The sequence below is a fragment of the Camponotus vicinus genome, unplaced genomic scaffold (assembly GCF_025532165.1).
Source record: "Camponotus vicinus isolate PSW18456_S1 unplaced genomic scaffold, iyCamVici1.0 SCAF_2, whole genome shotgun sequence".
Classification (NCBI taxonomy): domain Eukaryota; kingdom Metazoa; phylum Arthropoda; class Insecta; order Hymenoptera; family Formicidae; genus Camponotus; species Camponotus vicinus.
The window spans coordinates 5,729,641-5,752,611 of NW_028141956.1; the positions used below are offsets into that span (position 1 = coordinate 5,729,641).

At 47.0% G+C, this 22,971-nt stretch overlaps 1 long non-coding RNA gene across 2 annotated transcripts in view; it reads left to right on the forward strand.

Annotated features, from left to right (window-relative positions):
* Window positions 1–7,024: 7,024 nt before the first annotated feature.
* LOC145966159 (uncharacterized) overlaps window positions 7,025–22,971 on the forward strand; it is a 28,986-nt gene continuing 13,039 nt past the window's right edge. Inside the window, exon 1 of one of the 2 annotated variants that reach the window (XR_014436975.1) lies at window positions 7,025–8,905. This is a non-coding gene — a long non-coding RNA (uncharacterized LOC145966159). Of the gene's footprint in view, window positions 8,906–22,341; window positions 22,692–22,971 lie in introns of those variants that run through there. The other variant, XR_014436976.1, reaches the window with a different exon arrangement.

Consider the following 22,971-nt stretch of genomic DNA (forward strand, 5'->3'; position numbering starts at 1 on the left):
GTGTACGGTGCGTTTTATTTTCGTTTTTCACAAAAGTTGTCAACGTAAAGTTCACCGTTAAGACAACCCACTCTCGTTCCCGAACACCTTGGTGTTTCTCACCTCGATCGAGTAAAGTTGCCTTTCATTTTTATTAAACGCAAAGCTGTTTTCGTCGCTGTACATTACGATCGAGAGTATGTTACCCGTTTAACGCGCCGCGCACTCCAAGATCGTATCTTTGAATGCAATATCGATATCATTACCGTCACTACGCCGCATATTTTGCTCGTTGCAGCACGATATGCTTTTGCACGATAGCGCGATACGGCTATCGCGGAATCTTCAGGACCGTCATCGTATTGTAATCCGTAATAAAGCTATCCCATACTCTTCATATACCGCCATAATATACCGTATCTCCGGTATCGCACGCATCGCTCTTTCTCAGGCTCACGGATTTATGAATCCACTCAAGAGTCCGTCCGCCCGCCTTCCCTTGTTTCTTTTCTCCTCTTTGTTCCTAGACACATCCTACTCTAGGTCCAAGCCTCCTCCGACCGGTATTCGTTCGGTAGATGCCCGCCATCGCCGCATATTGGCGAAGTCAGTCCCGCCAATTTTAGATGCTTTGCCTCCTTTTTTTTCTATTACCACTGTTAGCGACCGCGCCCGCCTTCTCCTACTTCTTCTTCTTCTTCTTCTTCTTCTTCTTCTTCTTCTTCTTCTTCTTCCCTCGTCCCGGTCCCCACCTTCCTCTTCCTTCCTTCTCATCGGCCACCGCCTGCCATAGAGCTGCCATTTTATTTTCGCGAGAATGCGTGCGCTATTTTTAGCCGTTCTAGAAAACCCGCCTCTCCTTTTTCCGGGTCTTGGCAACGGCCGGCCGAGAGTCGATCGCGACGCAATCCCGAACTCGATGCAATTTATTCTTATGCGGCCGCGAAAAATATATCGGGCCGAATATTCGTCGCGCGGTGCCAAGATGACGTTACTCAGGCGCCACTCAGGGATCATCTTCGATGACTCGCGAGCGACACCGCGACTGTCCCTAGCTCGCAGGGAAAAAACGTTTCTGATTCAATCCCCAATCAAACGCGATCGTTGGTCATAATTCTAAAAATAATATTTGATTTGCATCCGATAAAATAATTTTTTTTCATTTTGTCGCGTTTCTCTGCACAAGACACGTCTTGAATCAATTTTACCGCATTCGCTATCAATTTGCATCATCGGTGGCTTTATTGTCCCTTCGAGTTGACCGCGATGAGAGCTCTAACTCTTTCCAGATCGGATTAATTGTGTCTCTCGTCGAGAAATCGTCGTTGACCTTTTCGAATTTTAAACCACACTCGGAGTAGCGTATCGTTGTACGTCGTTCGGTGCATAATAATAGCAATGATCTCAACTAATAAACTTTGCTAAAACTATTATTCCGCGGTGTTCGAACGGGATATATAAAATTCGCACATCGAATCCGAAATAGTCACCAGTCATCGCTTGAAATACGTTTGAATCGTACGCGAGCGCGATAATTAGATGAAAAAAAAATGGAGTGCGTTAGGATCGGTCACCGCCGCGTTTATAACAATATATTTCTGGGCCGTTGCAGCGAAATATTTTCATTGCTAATTTGGTCGCAACACACTGGTTCTGCGTCGCGTGTAAACTCGATTATTTACGCTCCGGCGACGTACAATTTTAAGTTCATGCAACAATAAACACATAAGGGAACGTGGAATATTTTTATCCATTAAATCTGCGTTAGATTGGCGATACCTGTGTTTGATTATTCAAGCGAAACGGAAAAATATTGCAATTATTCTGTACTTTAAAGAGATATATATACCGACATGTAGCATTATAAAATTCTTCTACGCGTAATCAAGTTAATGCTTTGTATTAAAGTAAATGCTGTTAATGTGATAACTGTGTTTCATTATACGATTTTACGTCATCACGTCCGATATCAATTTCAATTGTTGATTCAGCGCAGCATCCATTTAAGAGACGCTAATATCGGATACTAAATGATTCGTCGGCGAAGAAAAAAGGTGAAAAATACGAGTTTGGAGCAAGAAAACGACTCTTCATCGAACGCGTTCGATTTAACGGAATGCGAAAATAGCCGGACGCAGCGTACGCGAGCGCGGCGAGATAATGTTTAGTCCCATCAGAATTGTGAGTATTGATCGCGTTTCATAGTAAATATATAGTTTCATCTAGCGCGTCCTAGTGCGTCCTAGTCGATAAATATGGCCGGCGTGTCCGGCGTGTGCCGCGGTGGTCGTCACCGAAAGTGCGCCTTTCCGTTTCTTCTTCGCGCGGCGCAGCAACGAGGGGTTCGTGAGAGCGAGCGCGGGGGTCGTCGACCCCGCGGAAAATCGATCAACTGGAGATCGGAAAGGACGAGGGCCAGCGCGGTATAAAGTCCGCCGTTGGTGCATAGCGAATGCACCGATGCAATGCGATGCGTTGCGTTGCGGACAAAGCGCGTTGCGCCTCGGCTCCGCGCTCGCTGATAAACTCGATGGCGTTTCTTTCTTCGAAATTAAATGAAATGAAAAAGAGGGAAAAAAAATTTTTCGCGGGCAAAAGTTTGCGATTTTTTTCATTTCTCCGCTCGACTCGAGCTCTCTTGCGGTGTGATTTCGCGAAGACGCATGCATTTTCACGTGCATTTGGTTCATAGGTGAAGGCTCGATGCGATAATAAAATAGGCTCTGGAAAATATTTAAGTAATAAGAAAAACATTTATATATAACATATATATCCTCTCTCTCTTTCACTCTCTCTTGTTCTCTCTCTCTGTCTCTATCCTTATATAGATATTTTTATAAATTATATAATAATTATATAAGGATTATAAATAAATCCTTAAATATTAAAATGTATATATTCATATATTAATATATATATTTATTAATATATATATATATATATATATATATATATATAATAAATAATTAAACTTTGACTATATACTTTGTAGAAAGGTCGCGCAAATTATGGCCTCGTCCATCACGGAGAGTTTATCCGACAACAATGACGGAATCGAAGCCTGCTGCCATCGCACGATCGTTTCGATCTCGATTCCTAGCGCGAGAAATCATCAAGCGCCTTCTTCAACAAGTATTTTACCGCGAATACTCTTAACGCGGCTTCCTCCGCAAAAATCGAGACATCTCGAAAGACGCGATCGCACGAAGAGATCCCTTTACCTCAAGGGTTTGCGTCGCAACACGCGAATACGGATCGGCGTCCGCGTATTTTCGGACAATTTTCCCTTCCCCGACGCAACGAAAGCCGTGCGAGAAAGAGAGAAGTCCCTTCTCACCCTCCCACGGTTCTCGCGACCGTCTCTCCCAAACCACCGCGCGTGTTCCCGCGAAACGGCGGAGGGAAACGGACCGACGTTTAATGTAAATCGCCACGCACGGCTTATACGCGGGCGGAAAGTGCGCGAGAGACCGAAAGCCGAAGTATAAACGGAGGAAAGAGAAAGCGAGCGGGCGGGAGAGGAGGATTACGAGGGGAAAGAGCGATGGAGCTACAGAGTTTGACGAAGTAAAGAGCGAGGCAGAGATTGAGGGAAAGAGAGAGCCGGGGACGAAGGAAGGTAGAGAAGGTAGAAAGAGAGAGAGCGAGCGGGCAAGAGAAAGAGAGAGAGAGAGGAGAGGCGGTAGCGGAGGAGATCGCGGGTGGAAACATACATATGTATAGGTAAATGTGTACCTACGCCCGCATCTCTCTCACGCGTTCTCCCTCTCGCTCGCTCTTCCGACCGGACCTCTTTCGCTCCCGCCGTGTCCTCTCTTCTCCCCCGCCCCCCTCCTCTCGCCGACCCGCAACCCTCCGCGTTCCGCCACTGGTCCTTCGTTCGTCTCGTTTCCACTCACGACGCCTTCTCGTCGCTCGCATACGATCCCGCGATCTCTCTCTCGCTCTCTTTCTCTCACCCGCTCTTTCCGTCCCTCGCACCATCTCGCTTTCTCCCTCGGCGTGCCTCCGCTCTCGTCGCGCTCGCGCATAGTTTTTTCTCCCCAATGCCTCCTTTTTTTTCCTCAGCACGCCCTCGGGGCCGTCGAGTGATTTTTATAATCTGCTACTTGTTGCGCCGCACACCACCGGTTTGCCGGCGTGTGTCCGGCACGGCCCGCCCGGAAAAACCGGAAAATAGAGGAAAACAAAAGAGCGGCCGGCGCGGCGCGCCGTGCATCCCGCTGGGAGGGTGGTACGCTCGGACAGCAGCGGCGGCGGTGGGGGAGGGGGAGACGAGGTGGCGGCGGAGGGGGCGGAAAAAAAGAAAAAGGCACCGCGGGACCAGCAGCCCGACGCGGCGGATCATCCGCGCGAGCGCGTGTGCGCGTTTATCCCGCGCGCGCGGCAGCTGAAAATTATTTTTCGACGGCCTCCGCCGAGCGCCCGCCGGGAATTCGCATCGGATATGCGAATATCGAATGCGCGTTCCTTTCGCCGGCGGACGATATCGATTGATTTTTTTCCCCGATGTCGTCGCGGCGCAATTCTCTCTCGCGCCTCCTCCCTTCCCCTTCGCGTTCTCTGTAATTAATTGATCGTCGTCATTATTTTGTACGCCTGGTGCATGCCAATGAAAGGGCGAATTAAAAAGCGATATTCTCATTTATCTTTTATAAGTAGATTGAATTATTTCTTCTCCATGGACAAATGGATAATAATGGATCTGCTTACTTGCACTTTGTGTTTTTTCAAGCGTCTCCTCTCATTATCATTGTGCAGAGTGACGATATAATAAAATATGCATCGTGCTATGACAGAGTTTAGATATTCGAATAGCAATCTTGAAAAAAAGAGGCGACGCGAGTCGCCGTGAAACCGATTTCAATTTGGAGCGTTGAACGGATTAACTGCGAAGTTCGCACGATGCAACGAGACAGTTTCGTTTCCCCTGCACTCTCTCGAGATCGCCAGCGCGAGTGCAACGCGCGCGATCGATCGCAAAGTATGGAGGAGGAGAAATTGGAGGAGGGAGCGCGACACCTCGCGCAATGTAACCAAGTTGCCGGTCACTCTCCAAAATGCGTGTAAACATTTTCGCGCGCAGCTTTTTCTCTTGATTAACATAGAACAATGTTGGGAGCGGAACAATACCGGCGTCAAACAACAAAGCGCAATTAAAAGCGGTTATCGAAAATGTTATCGGACCTCGCGGATTGTATTTTGCGGCGGACAAAAGTATTGGATTTTTTATAACGCGATCAAACGCTCGCAATACGATGGGGTTGCGGGGGACGGGGGAGAAGTAATAATGGAGCTCGCCGTTTTGTCGGTTTGCAACCACGATTTTGGCCCCCGACCCGATCGATTCCGATCTGATAAATCATTCAGCCGAACGGAAAAAAAAAACAACGGGTTCGACCGTTGCACCACCATCATCATTACCGTTTACCGTGGCGCTTTCCTTTACCAATGATGAAAAGCCTTTCTCTCTTTCTCTTTCTCTCTCTCTCTCTCCTTATTCTTTGTCTCCTTCACCATCGACACAACGAGAATCAAAGTCGAGGTCCGCTTTGGCCGCGCAAAATGGCTTCCTCCTTTTCAGGAATTATCGCGATGTAGGAAGTCTCTCGCGCGGCGGAAGGACGAGAAGGGAACGGAGAGAGAAAGAGAACAAGGGAAGAAGAGGAGAAAGGAAAGGAGAGAGAAAGAGAAAGAAAGAGAGAGAGAGAGAGACAAGCCGGAGGCGTGCAACGGCAACGACGGCGGCGGCGGCCGCTGTCGGCCGAAAGTTTAAAATAGAATATCTCGCGAGTAACTTTCATCGGTCGTCAAAAAATCGCACAGTGTCGTACCTAGCGGGGGGCTCTATACCCGCTCTTCTCTTCCCGTCCTCCTCTCCTTCCGCCTCTTCTTCCTCCACCCACTGCAGCGAGGAAAGACGGCGGAAAGAGAAACGCGAGGAGAGCAACCGCGGCTACGGCATAGGCCGTGCTCCGACATGGAAATATAGCGAGTATGCACACGTGCATACAATACACACACACACACACACACACACAGACATGCACACATAGACGCGCACTCGCTTATGCATATATAGTTCGAAGCGGCGCATCGAACGGCACGAGTGAGCGAGAATTCAGTTGTGATAACTCCCTCTCTTTCTCTTTCGCGAGTGCATCAGGATATTTTAGCGCTTTTCCTCATCGTGTGAATGACTCTGACGTGGGTGGCCCGATGGGACTGATCCGTGAAGGGTTTCGCGCATTTCGATCGTATGCTAATCGTATCGGACTCGCATACACGCGTAGATCTCTTCGAGGCGGGAAATCTTTGTGTTTATACTTTATATCTGCCAATGTGATATGTTTCATGATTTTTGCACGCTATTGAATTCCTTCTCAGCTGATGTTATAAGAAATAATTTTATTAACGAAAAGACCAAAAAATTTGCGGAAATAAGATATCTTTACTGGACAAACGCGGCCTTTATTCATACTTTTGTTTTCCGACATACATGTAGATAAATGTGACAATTATGCTCGCGTCTTGCCTATAGAACGTCACAGAAATGTCTGACCAATTTCATGCATCATGCTCTTTATCTTTGGCAAATTTGAAGTAATTTTGGCATAATACAAAATTTTCAATTACATATCGCAATATGATACAATATACTTTTAATAAACTTTAATTTTCTCTTTATCCATTGATGAATCATGTTTAAATATATACGTATATTGTGAGATCTATTCAAAAATGATCGTCTTGTGCAATTTACGTATAATTTAATATTCTTCGAAACGAAAGGAAATATATGTAATTTTAGCAGATCGCTTCTCGAATAATAATTCGGAAGTACAATAAGTGCTCCCCGATCTCCACGCCAGTGAATGACGTAGCCGTAGGTACTCCTTGGCCGCCGATCTGCTCTCGCCCGCGTTCTCGCTAGCTCACGTCAGCCTGGCTAGAGATCGCGCGAGTAGAGTACACAACACGCTCTCGTCTGTCGGAGACGCATGCGCGGATGCGGCCGCGCGCGGCGACTCGACTCGACTCGACTCGGCTCGGCACCGCCGACTCCGGCTCCGGCTTCTCGGCTCTCCGCGGCTCTCGCCCTCCCCGCCAAGGTGCATGTATGCATTCTATGCAGCGTGCACTGCATTAGATGCATTTCTAAGTCGCGCCGCAATAAATCGCAGAAATATCGAAGTCGAGGCCCCCGCGAGTACGGTACGCGCGCGTCCCCGAGAGACCTCGCGACCTGTGCGTCAACCGATTTCCGCTGCCGCGCGAACGCGATATCAATCATCGAAAGAAAGAGAGAGAGAGAGAGAGACAACCCGGAGAGGGAGCCCGCGGAGAGAGAGCAGAGGAAAAAAGAGAGCGAGAGGATAGAGAGAAAGACGGAAACAGAGGGTGGAGGAGGAGGAGACGAGATCGCGCGGTGATAAAGATCGAGAGATAGACGATTTCAGTGACGCGCTTCCGCGCACCAAGAAGAGCCCTCTTCTCTCTCTCGGCCGCGTCGGAAAATCCGCAACCCCGGAAAATCGTTTCCGAGGATCGCGAGCAGGGACCAGTCATCGAAAGACGAGACCACGATCGTCTGCTCGATTGGATACTCTTCTTCGCAAGCCCGGCTCTTGGTTGCACGGTGTGTGTGTGCGTCTGCGCGAATTATCATATCATACCGGTCGTTGCGCGTGCACTCTCGGTATACGCACGTATACGCACGTGCGAGTCATCGGAATCGCTCGGACACCTGGTGAAACCCTTCTCTCTTGCCGATATTGGTGGGGATACGATCCACGGTTAGTGAGAAAGTTGAATGAAATTTTTTGGAAAACTTTCGAGGTGACCAACGTCGTCGGGGAAATCGATTCCTTTCGAGAAAATCTGTGAAATTCTCGCGAAAAGTATCGTGAGACGCTCGATTTATCATCGATCTACTCTCGAATCGCGTCGAATTCGAATCGTCGCACAGGAATATTCGGAGAACTTTGATGCCTCGTATCTAACGGGTGTATCGAACAGACGAAAACGGTATCGCACCAGAGACGACTCGCATGCGCCGAGTCTCCGATAATCCGCATCCGGCTGGCGTCGCGAATTGCAATTTGCGTCGTTGCGCTTATCCAATTCTCCCAAGACGCGAATAACGCGCGAATGGAGGAGAATCGACAGTCTCGCCGCATCCGGGACCAAACTCGACTTAATTGAACGATCTAAGAACTAGATCTTATTGTGGATCGATATAAGGAAAAAAAACTTGTCTTGCGACAGGCAAATAAGGACAGAACAGAATCATGCAGAAACGTTAATGAACAAAATAGGAGGGTGAAAAGAGTCACGGCGAGTCGAAAAAAGATTGATCGAGAGCCTCGGAAAATTCGCTCCTGTAGTTTAACTCGATATACGTTTTCGCCGACACAATAAACACTCGCGAAAGATCAAACTACGGTCGATCGGGAAGTTCTTCTTCGACGCGAAGAACGCGAAACTTGAATCGCACGATCGTCGAGTGGCAACTGTGAGACTGCGACGCGATCCGCAATCTCGCGATAGAATACGGTAAATACGACTACGATACGCAAGATCGAAGACGGGGAGATCGATTCGCCGATCGCACAAATTCCACGCACGATTCCGCCGAAAGGGCACGCACGTTCGCAACGGGACTCGATCGATCGCGAGAGTGATCGCGATGCGCGAGATCAGTGAGGCAGAGATCGAAATCGAGAGGAAAAGTGGATAAGGCGAGAAAAGAGGAGACGCGGCGACTCGGGAAACGGCATCGGATGAACTGGAAAAACAGGCTGCGCCTAGCGGAAGAGGATGCCGATGACGATGACGAGGACGACGACGAAAACGATGATTACGGCAATTACGAGGGAGTCTTGAACAGTGGCGTTGCGGAATTTGGATTAGCGTTTTCACCAAGGTAGGAAAGCCCATTGCCAACGCTTAGATTGAATGACTCGGCTATATATGGCACTCTTGATATATCTGCTATCGCTACACCGACGCCGAAAGAGATGCTCGCGAAAAATAAGGCGAAAATAATAAGCAAATTATCTTGAATTAAATTCGAAAAAATAGTAGAGTAGAGTAAAGTAATGAAAAACTTGATTGAAATTTAATTAAATCGAAAGATGTAAATTTGATTAATAAGACATAAGAATGGAAGAACTCAATTATCAACTTAAGCATGAAATAATTATTACAATTAATTGTAATTGCTATGGATTTATTTAATTTTGTATGATATATATTAGATTAATTTAGATAGTATGTGACAAATAGAGCAAACATCCTGTATATATTTTACGCTCGAATAGTACACTCGACCAACATGTACAATTATGCATGATTGTTCTATCGTAGGATAAAATTTCAATTCGTAGAAAAAAAAAAACGACTTTGAATCGCTAGCGTCTCGCTTCGTCGGATTCTCTCATGCTCTCGACCTTAACAAACATTTAATATTCCTTGCTTGCAGAAACTTTGCCGGGTACGCTTTAGACGCAAAACTACTAACAAAACCGAAAGACTGTGGCGGATGGAGAAATGACGTCGGGAAAATCTTCCCAACGTCTCCCAATCCCGTTTTTCGTTTCTCTCCGAGAATTCGCTTTGAATCCTCCTACTATCGCTATCGTTGCTGTTGCTACCGCTGCTGCTGCTGCTGCTGCTGCTGTTCTGCCGCCCCGGCTTCCTCGACGAACATGCCGAGAGTGTCGGCGTAGCTACCTCGAAAACCGACGAGGTATCGAGGATCGACCGTAGACAATCCGTGGCAGGGTCGTGCGGAACGATCGATCGAATAGGTGCCAGAGAGAAGAGGGAGGCGGGGGTGGAAGTGGCGGTGTACGGGGAAATAGCACGAGGGTTGGTGTGAGGTTTGGGATGCGGGAGGAGGGGGAGCAGGGTGGCGGTGATTAGTTGCAGTGTTTTGGAAAACAATGCGCAGAATTTCGACAGCGATAAATAATAAAGGACAAATAAAGTGTATCGGGGAACATGTGAAGTGAACGTGTGTCAATAAATAACTGCCGGCATATGTATTGTGCGTTGTGTGTCGAGAATAAAAGCGAGATGAATTTTAAAAAATTCCCGCGAACCGGAAATATCGACTCCGCGCTTCTTCTTCGTCAATTCGGAAAAAAAAGTTTTTATCGAAAAAAAAAGTTTCAGTTCCACAACGCAAATTATTGGCTTGAATCGACAAATTATTCTAGTCCTCTTCAAAGGTTATATACAAATGTACTTCTAAAATGTACTTCTTCTAAATAAATAATTTAGAAATATATAGATTGTATTCTCACAGAATATTACAATTGTTGTGCACTTAAAACACTCCCTTGTAATCGATAATAGAACGGATTCGTATGCACCGCCCGTTTCCCATAGAATCCAGGAGAAAACCCTCGCGCTTCCTTTCCCGCTGAAAAGTATGTATAAATAAACGAGTTTCGTCCCACAATAGTCTCGACGCGCATCAGCGCCATGAGAACGATGATGTTACAATTACAATAGCGCGTTTCCAGGAGATACATTCACCGACCCTACCATCGCCCTTTGATTCGATCTTTAAACACAGCCCTTAAACAGGTTCAACCCATCTTGAGATACGTCTGTCAGGAGGGAAGACGAAATATAACGCTCGCACGGAACGGAAGAGGGAAAGAGAGCCGCGAAAAAATGAAAGCAATCCTGGACACCGTGATGCTCGCCCCTTCTCTGACCCCCACTTGCGTACGTTCGCGAGGACCCCGTGCGAGATGGGCCATCCCTCTCCCGTCTCGAAAAGGCCCTTGTGCCCCCCTTTTTTAAGGCGGCCGGCTGCGGGGTCAGTTTTCGACGGGCGCGCGGCGCATTAAGATGCTACGCACAAAATTTGTCATCATCGGCCGGTCATCGTCGCGAAATCCACGAAATTAGAAGTTTCGGCGAGTTCAACCCCGCGAGTTCGATGGCGAGAGACGGACGCCGCGGAAAAGAAGGACGAACCGCGGCAAAAAGGAAAGGAGAGAGAGAAGAGGAAGGGCGACCACGCATCGGCGCGGCGCGAGCACCGGCTGGATCGCTTCTGCAGTGATGAACGCGTGATGGATATTAAATGGACACACGGTACGCATCGACAGATTAATTCCATTTACGAGGTGCTGCTTTTCACCAGGGAGGTTTTAACAAATATACGAATTATACGCGCGTCGTGTGCGCTCAACTAAAAATACTCGCGAATCCCTTTTCGGCGCTTTGTCGTCGTCCAGAGCCGATAAATATCGAATTGATTGTACGCACTGTCTATTCAATCTTGCCTGTATCGTACAATTATTTACGCGTGAAATAAAAGGATGCTTAACGCGTTCCTCTCAAATCCACGTGCATATAAATGTTTTTTTTCTATTTTATATACATATATTAACATTATTGTATTAATTTTATTAAATTTTTTTATCACTCTGCTCTCGTTTTCTCTCCTCTTGCAATTAAAAATAAAATAAAAATATTCCCTCTCACAATTATACGAGTGAAACTGTAGAATATTCATCGGGCATGTTAACGCACGCGCGAAATTCCCGATAATGATAAGTTTTAATTTCCCCATTTAAACAGCATATCTGATGTACTCGTTGATTACGGGTCGAAATATCTCTCGCGTTTCAATCGAAGTGACGGACGAACGAATGAATATAACATGCACGCAACGCAAGGACAATCGTACGAATACGGTCGTGCATTTACAGCTATAGTCCTCTAGTCGAGTGCGATGTATCCTGACGCTGATTTCACGCTATCGGAACAATTTCGAGAATACTTGCTCGATCCTCTTTCGTTCTACCCTCTTCGTTACTCTCACCTATTTAGACCTATCTCTCGTTGTCGCTCGAATAATTAATCGCAAATAGTCCGTACCCGATAAAAGTGGACGCGAAGGAAGGACGAGGGGTTTGTGCCGCCCTTCGATCCTTTCGAGACACGACCTGACGTTTAATTTCGCTAATTTCTTTTCTCCCGTTCGAATTACTCGCGGTACGACGCTTCGTCCCCGACGTAAGGGTTGGTTCCTACTATCCCGAGTCACCCTTACATTTTCTTTCTTCTCGAGAGAGCGCGAGGAGGATCCTCGGCGAGAGGAAGGGGTTAGCCTGCTATGAGAATGAGGGCCGGAAAAATAATTACTCCCTGCACCGCGAGAAGAATACTCGGTGCTTGCTCCGAGATGATGAGCGGGAACAAGAAAAAAAGCTCGGATGATTCTCTTTAAACTCGCTCCCCGCTCTATCTTCCCTCGTAACCATCGCTAACAATGATATTTTTTTGCGTTTCTCATTTTGAATACACTAGAAACACTGTAGAATTTCTATCTTTGATATTTTTAAATTGCATCTTTTGAAAGTGAAAAAAAGAAGATACAATAAAATAAAGTGGAACCCCATTGAATTAAGATTTAAATTTCTTTCGGGAAGGAATATAAAAGTTTTGCAAGTTTGCTACCGTGACATGCACATTAACACAGACAAAGTTTCAAGTACGCTACGTAGAATGATTTCGTCGCGTAGTTAGATAAGCCGTGAAAAGTATGATAATAATTCATGATATCCATGATGATGGACGCAGCTATTTTCGGCGATAGGATGACAGAATAATGAGTACTATTCCATGAAGAAATATATACGCGTGGCTAAAATAGAGTTATTAATATGAGAAGATGCGCTAATTCGAGTCGCGCTTGACATTAAAGTTTATCCATTGTGTTCATATACGAATAACGCAATTAAAAAAATATTTAGTCAATTAAATGAATCAAAATGAATAAAATAGGACTGGCTCGACGGTACATAAAATGTTTATAAAGCCACAGAAATTTAATACTTCACGAATTGTTCGATTAAATGCAATGGCAAGCTATTTGTTTTGTTGCGAAATGTAATAGGCAAATAAAACATATAAAAAATTTAATTATTACAAAAGCGTTCCTATGTGACAGTGATTGTCGAAAAAAAAGTATTCAGTTCCCAATTTGCCAATTTGCCAAAAAGAAGAGAGAAAACTTCTTTTGCGCGAGATTCTATTATCCTTACGACAGATTGAATCGTCCAATTGCAAGCCGGAAATTAGACTTTTTCTTTCCTTCTAGGAAGATAAAAAGTTCCTTCTTGCTCTCTTATCTCTCAGCCGCTAAAGTTAAAGTAGTCAGAAAGTCGTCGTTCATGATCTGAATAACGAAAATTGTCCGCTGAAAACAATTCTCCCATGCGCCATGCAAAAAAAATAAAAAAAATAAAAATCATCCATATTCGATCGATCTGTTATCGTTTGATGTGTACAATATACTTTTTGATTGTACTCAGTTATGAAAAAAGAGGTATCCATCCTACAAAGTCATTTCAATTGCGCTTTATTGATCAAAACAATGGGAGAGCCATGTAACGAATGGAGAAGGACGATAGACAGAGAGAGAGAAAGAGGAGGGGAGTTTAAAGGAACAGAAAGAGTGGATGCGTATGTGTGTAAGAGAGAGAAAGAAACAAGAGAAAAGGGAAAGAGCGTGGAAAAGAGTCGGGGGAAATACAGAGAGGGTGGATCGCCACTGACGAAAGATGGCGTAAAAATGGAGGGTGAAAAATGTGGAAAGGGCAAACCCCATGTTATTCGGCTCTCTTTCTTTCTTTGTTTCTTTCTCTCTCTCCCTCTCTCTCTCTTACACTCGTTTTCTTTTAGGCGTTCCGATGGGAATACGCCTACGCGCTGGAAGATTTCGAAATTTTGCAGGTGGCATCCCTAGGGCCATGCGGAACTTTTTAAGACAATTTCCATTAGCGTGCCGAAGAGGGATATTCGTTGTTTAATGCTGCGACTTACGAATGGAAATATCTTAAAAGCATCGTTTGCTACTGTTCAGTCTAAGAAAGAGATAGATCAGTCTTTAACCGCACAATTTTATCATTGTTGTTGGTCGTTTAGTCAACGTGACGTGGCGATAATTGAGTATATTTGAATTATATTTTCAAATGAAATGCGATTTTCTTATTACGTCGCAATTATGCGAATTATCTTGAGAATTTATAACTTTCCGACTCCGTTTTTATCCTTCTAAAATATCCATGTCGATAAAAGTACAAACGTTTATTACGCGCTATTTTAACTCGAAGCAACGCCTATTTCGTGACGCGAATGCCCGCGGGTTAATTTCGACTCATCGATTAATCCGTCGACGTGCATTTACGCGGTAACGTTAGAAAAGTCCAACTCGTGTCGTTTAGCCAACTTTTCAACTGCGATAGAATGGTAAGAAAACGATAGAGAGAGAGAAAAAGAGGGACAGGGACGAACAGAAGAACGAAAGGTCTAATTTTACGGATTTTCTCGCATTCTGAATAATTCAAGGCTGGCAACCGAATTCGAATATGGTCGGGAGGGGCAGCGATACGGGCAAGGGGAGCGGTAGGAAGACGGGGGGTACCAAAGTTAAAACAAACATTTTTGCGCGTGCGAGCCTCGGCCATAAAGCTCTGCCCGGCCAAATGCATCGGTCGGCGGTTGCATAACACTCTAGAATAGCCGCGGAAAATGGTGGACCTTCTCTCTCCTACCTTTTTCTTTTTTAGACTGCGCCGAGAGCGCTAGTCGGGGTAACCAGCGGCGCGGGAGTGTGTTTCGCAACTGATTTGCCCGTTCGAGGACAATTCATCGATCGTTCTCGCGCGGACGAACGCGCGAGAACGGCTCTCCCTCCCCCCCCTCCCCCTCCCTCCCGCCCCGCGTCCCGATTCGGGTAACGACGTTAATTAAATTTCGTTTGCGTGTAATTAAAACACGCGCGTAAACACCTCTCCTTCTTTTTCTCTCATCGACGCGCTTGCGGCGTGAATTGAACGGCCGAAAAGTCGTCGGTTTAAAACAACATCCTTTGCCAAGTATCGTGGCGGCACTCTTGCAAAACTGACAAATTTCGTTCTGTTTCTTATTAAAGAAGAACAAAGTATATATTTAACCGCGTAAACGAGCGAATACATCGGGACGATGACGTCTATGCGAATAAATAGGACCGGTCAATGAAGATCGAAAAGCGTGCTGACGAGAAAAAGACAGGAGGAAGGAGAGAAAAAGAAAGAATGGTACTCGAAAGTCCTGTCTTGTTCAAAAATATCAGAGCAATTAAAATTATTTATTAAAGGGCACCGCCCCAAAATAAATAGAGAGAATTGCGGAAAGGCGCCCCGATGGAAAGGTGCGATCCGATTAAAATCTAATTTTTCACGGATACTCTCTTAATTAAAACATTAAATTGATTGCGGCGTGAGGTCGCGGCGACGACGGGGTGGAAGGGTAAGGGCGAGAAGGGGGGAATGGCAGTGTCTTCTCAAGGCACGACCAAGTGACGAGAGAGCGAGCGGAAGCGAGATGGGAGTTGGGGGGTTCGTGCTAAAATAAATGAAAATGAAATCAATTATAAAACTGTTTGAGGAGCCTCCGAGGAACAGGCAGTACTCGATAGACGGATGGATGGATGGATGGATGGACCAGTGGAGGTCGATCTTGAATTTTCTTAATTAAAAATCTACAGACTTTGCTTTCAATTAGAAACAAGCGTATCGCGTCACCACTGTTAAAACTTGCGATGTTTCGCGTTTTTATCAACGACTATTAAAAGAAAATGTGTCAATCAATTCCCTATACCTACTATTATAATAAATAAATATTATCAATAATTATTGATATATAACATCGGCCATATCTGACGCTGACAAATTTGAATTGATCTGATAATACGCGTTGAATTGCATCAAGTGTAATCGAGAGATTAAGGAGTCCTCCTGTCGCTTCTTCCCGTGTTTTCTCTATAGAGAAATTAAAGATGAAGATAAAAACCTAGTCAACCTAACGAAGCAAAAGTTTTCGCGATGATCCTTTTTTCCGAGGCAAAAAGAGGGGAAAGAGAGCGCGCCTCCTCTCTAATCTCCTCGAGATTCACGCGGCGCCAAGACGTCGTCTCGATTTATGATCCTCTTAAATCTCTCGTCCTCCCTGTCAGCCACCCCGCGCGTGTCGCTCTCTTTTGTCTCTCTCGGCGCACTTTTGCACTTTTAAAACTTTCTTCACCGCGGAGAATTTCATTATAAGAGAAGCGCGAGCGAGCTCCTCGGGCCGTTTCTCGCGCGATAAGAAACGGAACCGAGTTGGCCCTCGTGGTTTACGCCGCGCACAGTTTGGAACATTGCTGGATCTTAACCGTCCTCGCCTCCCTCCCATCGCTGCGTCCCGAGCTTGACTTTACCAGCGACTTAATCAGCGACGCGACTTTATAGATAAACAAAGTTCACGCGTCTCGCGAACGGCGTGCCAAGAATGCGCCGGCTGCGCCGGGAGAATCGGCGATGCGTGCGACGTGAGGCTCGACGATTGACACAGGTTCAAAGTATGTCACATAAGCGCGTCTCAATGCGTCCCTGAAAAGAATTTCCGCTTCGCAATACGCTGTAGCGTACGAGCGGCACAAAACGCCCGGATAATTATTATTTTTTGTAACAGGAGCAACGGCGCACCGGGGTGAAATCAGTCCGCTCGCATTCTTCGTAGATATTCGGCGGACAATGCCGCCCTTAAGTTCTCTCATTCTCCTTTTTTTCTGGCCCCTTTCCGCACCTTTTGTTCCCTTTCCGAAAACAGACCAGACACGCGCGCACAAAGGGAAGCGACTCGAACAATGAGAGGCCGGCGACGATGACCTCGAATGGAATGGCCGAAATATTCCGCGACTTATTTAACTTATAAACGCGCAATTCTAGAGTAACTATTGTAAAACGTCGAAACGATTCGACATCGTATCAGTCAAATTTCCAAGCGACCAGAGAGGCGGAATATAAAATCGTACAAATATTGTCTGTCATACAAAATCGATCAATACGCAATTATTTGAGAGGAACACGATAAATATTTAAAAATTACGCCATTTCAATTCCATCCAAATACGCCGTGTGTACACTGCGTACGTACACATACTTTCCCGTTGTATCTATATCTTTAGATACATATAAATAATAAAATAAGCAAATGAATTAATTAAGCGATTACATAATTTGAAAAATATTTTCGGAACCCCGTTTCGAAGAGAGCGTCGATATAGAGATGTGTAGGAAAAAGCATACGTATATTTCGGCACATAATCTTTCGAGATTACACCTTACTTGTAACGTCGATATATTCTGATGCAGGCCGCAGCTGCTCTCACGGGAGATCGCGGCATATGCCGCGACGAACGTCGACTCGGCTCTTCCGATTATCCACGTGTTACGTGTGCGCGGAGATGGGCATCTGGCCCATCTGGAACGCTTAATAAACAGATTGTCTCGTCTCTCGCGTGTCACATTCCCTCACGTTTCCTATTTCCATCTCTTTCCTTCTTGACAACAATCAGTCCGTCACGCGATACTCAACTGTCAAAAAAAAACAAAAAAAACTGTTGACACAAAATAAGGGCGATCCTTCGCTAGAACGACTCGCGATTCAACCTTGAGATCTGGGTCGCTCGACCTCAAGAAAGGACGAAACCGATGATTTGTCAAACATACAATAGAAATACAAGTAATGTATATTTTCAGCCAAATAAAGTCAAGTATAATTTATCAAATTAGAAGAAAAAATTAAACACATGAAATAATAACGTTACAACAGATCGTTAAGCCTTGTGTCCACGATGCTAGAAATCGATCCGAGTTCTCGGATCGAGAAATGTGTAGCCAATGAAATTGCTGCCTTTCCGTAAAAACTGCATATTAATTGGCTACACATTTTTCGATCCGAGGACTCGGACCGATTTCTAGCATCGTGGACACAAGGCTTTAGGAAGGCGTGGATTAAAGCTTAATAATTCGAGTATACGATTGATATCGTTTGTGTACGCGATTAATCGCTCGCTCGCTCGCTCGCTCTCATCCAGCGAGTTCGATGAAGGGAACATTGACCTTCGCCGCAGTTGTCGAGCGGTATGGAAATACCGCGAGAGGAAACGCGAGAGAGGAGCCCCGTTCAACGAGGTGGGGACTGAGATTCACGGCTGAATCGGCCGCAAATTGCGGCGAAAAAGGCGAAAGTTGGCCGTGTAACTTTCTTCCTTCTCCCGCTGTTCGGTCGTTCGAGAGGTTGGCTGGCTCTGCGATTTTTGTTTTCATTTGATTACCCCGGGTGCCGCGAGCCCCTCGCTTTACCCTTCCATCATCGAAAAGGATACAACGACGGTTGTACCGAACGAAGCGAGTTGCGGTGGGACGGTCTCGCGGAACTTTGCGCGAAATAACTTTGCGGAGAGCGGCGAGAGACGACGGATCTCCGTCGTGAGATCCCCGTTATTTTCTCGAGGTGGGAGAATCGATAGGGCCACCTACCTACATACGCCGGACATGCCGCCACGACGACGGCAACGGCGGCGGCGGCGGCGGCGGTGGCGGCGGTGGCGGTGGTCGTCGACACGCTAGGGTTGGGTTAGGTTAAGCCCGAACGCTTAGCCTGATAGCATCGACGAGGCGGCTGTGTGTGAGATGCGCTCTAGCTAGGTGTTTACATCGCGGAAGGCGACCGCAGAGCGCCCAGGTGCCATGACCTAGGACGAAAAAGGAGGCGCCTAGGAGAAGATCGTTTCTCACAGCGAGTAGCCCGCCCGCGCCGCCGCGCCCGCTCGTTTCCTCGTCAACTCGAAGGATTACTTTCTCATTTAGATTTTATCTCGCGCGTCTATACCAACCGCCGCTCTTTCGCCCCCCCCCCTCAATTTCCCCCTCCCCTCCCCTCCCCCCTCGCCCTCCGATCGTTCGTCCGCTTCTCTTTCAGCTTGTCTCTTATGTTCGCCTCTGATGATTATTTCTCGATTCCTTCTCGCGGCCAGGCTCCTTTGTTTTTACTAATTACCCAGAGCGTCAGCCATTGACCTCTCCGGCCCTTCCCGACAATTCTCTCTATCTCTCTTCTATCACTCGCCATCACGATTTCTCCGCTGATCATTAGGCGACTAGCCAAGTGGGTGTCCCGTGAATCGCCGTCCCTCCGGGGAAGGACGTTCTCGATCCTTTCGTTCCGCTTACAGATGGATGAATCGATCTCGCGTGGCAAAACGAACGTTGAATAATGAGCATCTTTTAAATTAGATTAAAAACAGTTTTCGTATTTTAATGCGTTTTATTTAACGGATATCGCTCAGAAATGATCTTGATGCCGTCGTTATCTCGGCCTATTAAATATTATTAAAAAGTTTCTGTCGAATCTATGGACTTTTCTCTCACGACGCGAGGGTTGAAACAATCCGCGCGAGAAGGGCGATACGTCGACAAATCGAAAATCTGGCCCGTACAATGTGTCCAAAGGTCGTAACTAGCCGACGATCGCGGTTGATGCTGCCGGCTGCAGCTGGCGCGGCAAAAAATGAACCGCGATTGTTTTATCGCCCCTCGGGGCCGCCCGATGGTCAACCGGTCTTTCTCCTCTCATTATTATGATTACCCGATGGGCCGGGTACCCGAGGGGTGGATAAAGGGGTGGAAAAAACACGGATTTTCATCCCCTTGTCCGGAGTCAGCCGGTCCCATCTATCTACCTGGGCCGTCCGTGTCGGTCCTTGTCCTTCCTTGTATGGAATAACATCGCGGACGCGCCGATAGAGGCGGCAAAATCCAATTTTTTCCCTTTTATCGACCCTTTCCTCGATCCCCTTCTCGAAAGAGAAGTAACCCATGCGATGCGCCACATGCCGTCGCCGTTGGCCGTTCGCGTATGCAAATATTTCGTCGGCGCATTGTGTCTACGTGCTGCCCCTTACTCTCCCCCTTACCCCCGCGTCCACAAAAGATCCAGGTCAAACTCTCATCCGGTTAGGAATTTTTATTTTTCGATCGGTTGTGAAACAACAAAGCGGGTCACCCCGTACTAAGGGGGACATAAGAGAGACCGGTGCACCTTTCGTGGCGCGTAACGGTTGGCCGTAGAGTGTCGCCCTAAGACAATCGATACAATTACCGAGGAACCGTCGGCGACGTACGGTAGGGAGGCGAAAAGGATCGTCTGCGAGATCCCTCTTTTTCAGTCGTGGCCACCCTTTCTTACCGCGGTTCTCTCCCTTTGAACCGCGTCTTCCTCCTGCGGAAGGAGCGATTCGAAAAGGTGAAAAAGAAACGCGAACTCCGAATGTGAACGCGCCGACGATACCTCGGCGTGAAATTCGATATCAATTATAAGTCCTTTTATGCTATAATATTTCATCACGTTTAATATATTTTGTTTTACGTATATATATTATATTATTTTTATATATTTTAATACTACGATTCTCTCTCTTTTTCTCCCTCTCGTTAAAATTTTGACATGTAATTCCGTTGATAAAATCACAAACACAATTTTCCATTTTATGTTATTGAATATTTTGTTTACCGACGCAAAAGTTTCACGAACAGAAAATACAGCGGTGGCGAGCAAATTGAAAACGATGGCCCCGACTCTCGAAATCGATCGATCCCAGGTCCCCGCATCATATGCAACGAAATCATACCTCGACGCGTAGTCTGCAGGTCGTAATAAGATCCAGCCTCTCTATCGACGAAAGGCTCGCGCTAGGGAATGCCGCTGGAGAATTTCCAGAGGCGAGGCACGCCGACCTGGGGGCGGCCGAGCAACCCCCGTGGAAGCGCGATGGAGCGAGCTGCGGTCAGCGCTAGGATTCGAAATACGATGGTGTACGTACCCGGTTACGTCGCGTACGCAATGTCGCTGTGTTAACCTTATTGTCACGGTGGTACCGAAGCATGTAAAGCCGCACGGACGCCTCCAAATTGTTATTGCATGCGAGGGACAGAGACGAAGTAAACCGATCGACGTGCCAGGCACATCAGAATTCAAAGGCGAGATTAAAAGTCACCCTTCGTACTTACATATCTGGATAAATAAATTCGAGTGGAATCTCTGTCTTAAAATTATATTTAAGATATTAATATCTTACGAATAATTCAATACTTGTGATAAGACAGAGATTATTATATCAACAAATCTAACAGAGAAAAGATACTTTAAGCATCGTTTTTTTGTTAAAGAGAAAATCAGTTACTGATTCGAGGTAACTTTTAAAGAATCGTTATACTTTTTACGTGGTATCTTCTCGTCTATCTATCCGCTATAAAGTACGATGAAGTGTGCTGTGGTCAGTGCCACGATTTGAAATACACGATGAACGTGAACTCCATTCTGGCGTGTACGCAACAACGGCGTGCTAACCTTACTGTCACGCCAGGGCCAAAGGGATGTAAAGCCACGATAACGCCTCCAAATCGTTATTGGGTAGCGACAGAGAAGCCACCCCTCATCGTTTACTAGCCGTTCTATGGCTCTTGGAATGGAGTATTGGAGATACTGCGAAGAGCGAGAGGCTGCTACTTTAACCATCGTTAAATCGCGTAAAACCTCTAATTGAATACTCATGCACGATTATCGAGTCCTCCTTTGCAGACCATTACGGTTACTTTCTTCTATCGAAAACTCTACCGAAAATTATCGGTGAACGAAATTCATTACGTGACCTCCAAAATATACATATCGAAAATATCGATCTTACAAGTATGTCGACTCTGAGTAATTCGCGTCTAAACTCGAAAAGACGTCCTCCCCTTTAATAACAAGAAGTTTCTACAGCGGATTATCGTCCGCTTACTGTGGATATTTATCACGAGTAATTATCGAGAGAATGCAAAGTTAAAAAATTACCTTAATTAGCAATGAACGAGATCGCGATTCGCCAATCTCGTGCGCGAGTTTCGCGAGATCTTATATGTAAAGCTTCGTTATATCGTTCGGAACCTACCCTCTCATCTACGAACCATTACTACCATTAACGAGAAGTTGGGGAGAGGGGGCAAAAATTAGGCGCTAGTTTCCGCGCCTAATTCCCGCAACTAAATTACCCAAATCGTATTCGCACCCTCCCCACCCCCTCCTCCTCCCCCGATGTAGGAGGACGTGTCAACGCCATCGTTTTCGTAGCGGTCGGCGCCGCCGCTGGCCATGAAAACTTATCCGGATTCGAGAGAGGAGCCGCGCTGGTCGGTTATCGTCATTATAAACGGTCTACACGACGTACATGGCGTCATCCACCTGACGCCTCGGTGCGCCAAGCCGCGCAGCGAGCGAGCGCGCGCGCGCGCGCCGGGCTGGGCACGGCCGCGCGCAGAGCGCAGAGCGCACAACGTACACCAAGATGCAAGAGCGCAGCGCATCGCACACAGCGCACATCGTTCGCGAGGGCGAGCGGGAAGGCGCGGGAAGGAAGAGGGCGAAAGAGGAAGGCGCGCGTCCGAGTAACCGAGCGAACGTCGGTTCGTGGTCCGAGCGGGCGGAAAGAGAAAGCGAGATGGGGCGCGCGGGAAAGGGCGTGCAAAAGAGAGAAGAAGGATAGAGAGGGAGAGAGAAGCGGGTAAGCGGGCGGATGGACGAACGGACGGATGGACGGGCGAACGTGCGAGAGCGCGAACGGTGGCGGCAGGGAACCGGAGGAAGCGAGATGGAACGCGGGTGGAGGGCCAGCGCGCGTCCGAGAGAGGGTTGGTGGCTCGCTTCGGTACGGTTTAGGCGGCGGGCGGCGTGTGGTGCAATAGAGGCGGCGAGGAGGTGAGGTGGGGGTGCCCGGCACGGGGCCACGGCGCAGTTGCTACTCAGACACGGGGATGCTCGCAATGCCTCTATCAAAGGTTACCGAAATCCTACGGAAATATCCGCGTTAACGCGGCGGGCCGTGCCGTGACGATTCGTCAAAAACGCGTATCGCGATCGCGGAGGTGCTCGTACACGAGAAATCGGGGAATTATATCGGAGATCCGCGCCGCGCGTCGTATAAGTCCGCGTGTATAGGAGAGAAAGGAGGGACCGGGAACGACTTTGGGGGGCGGCTTCCCGTGGGGCTTTCCCCGAGAAGATCCGGAGTGCGCTCGCGGACGTAAGGAACGATCCGAGGAAAGAGATGAAAAGAGG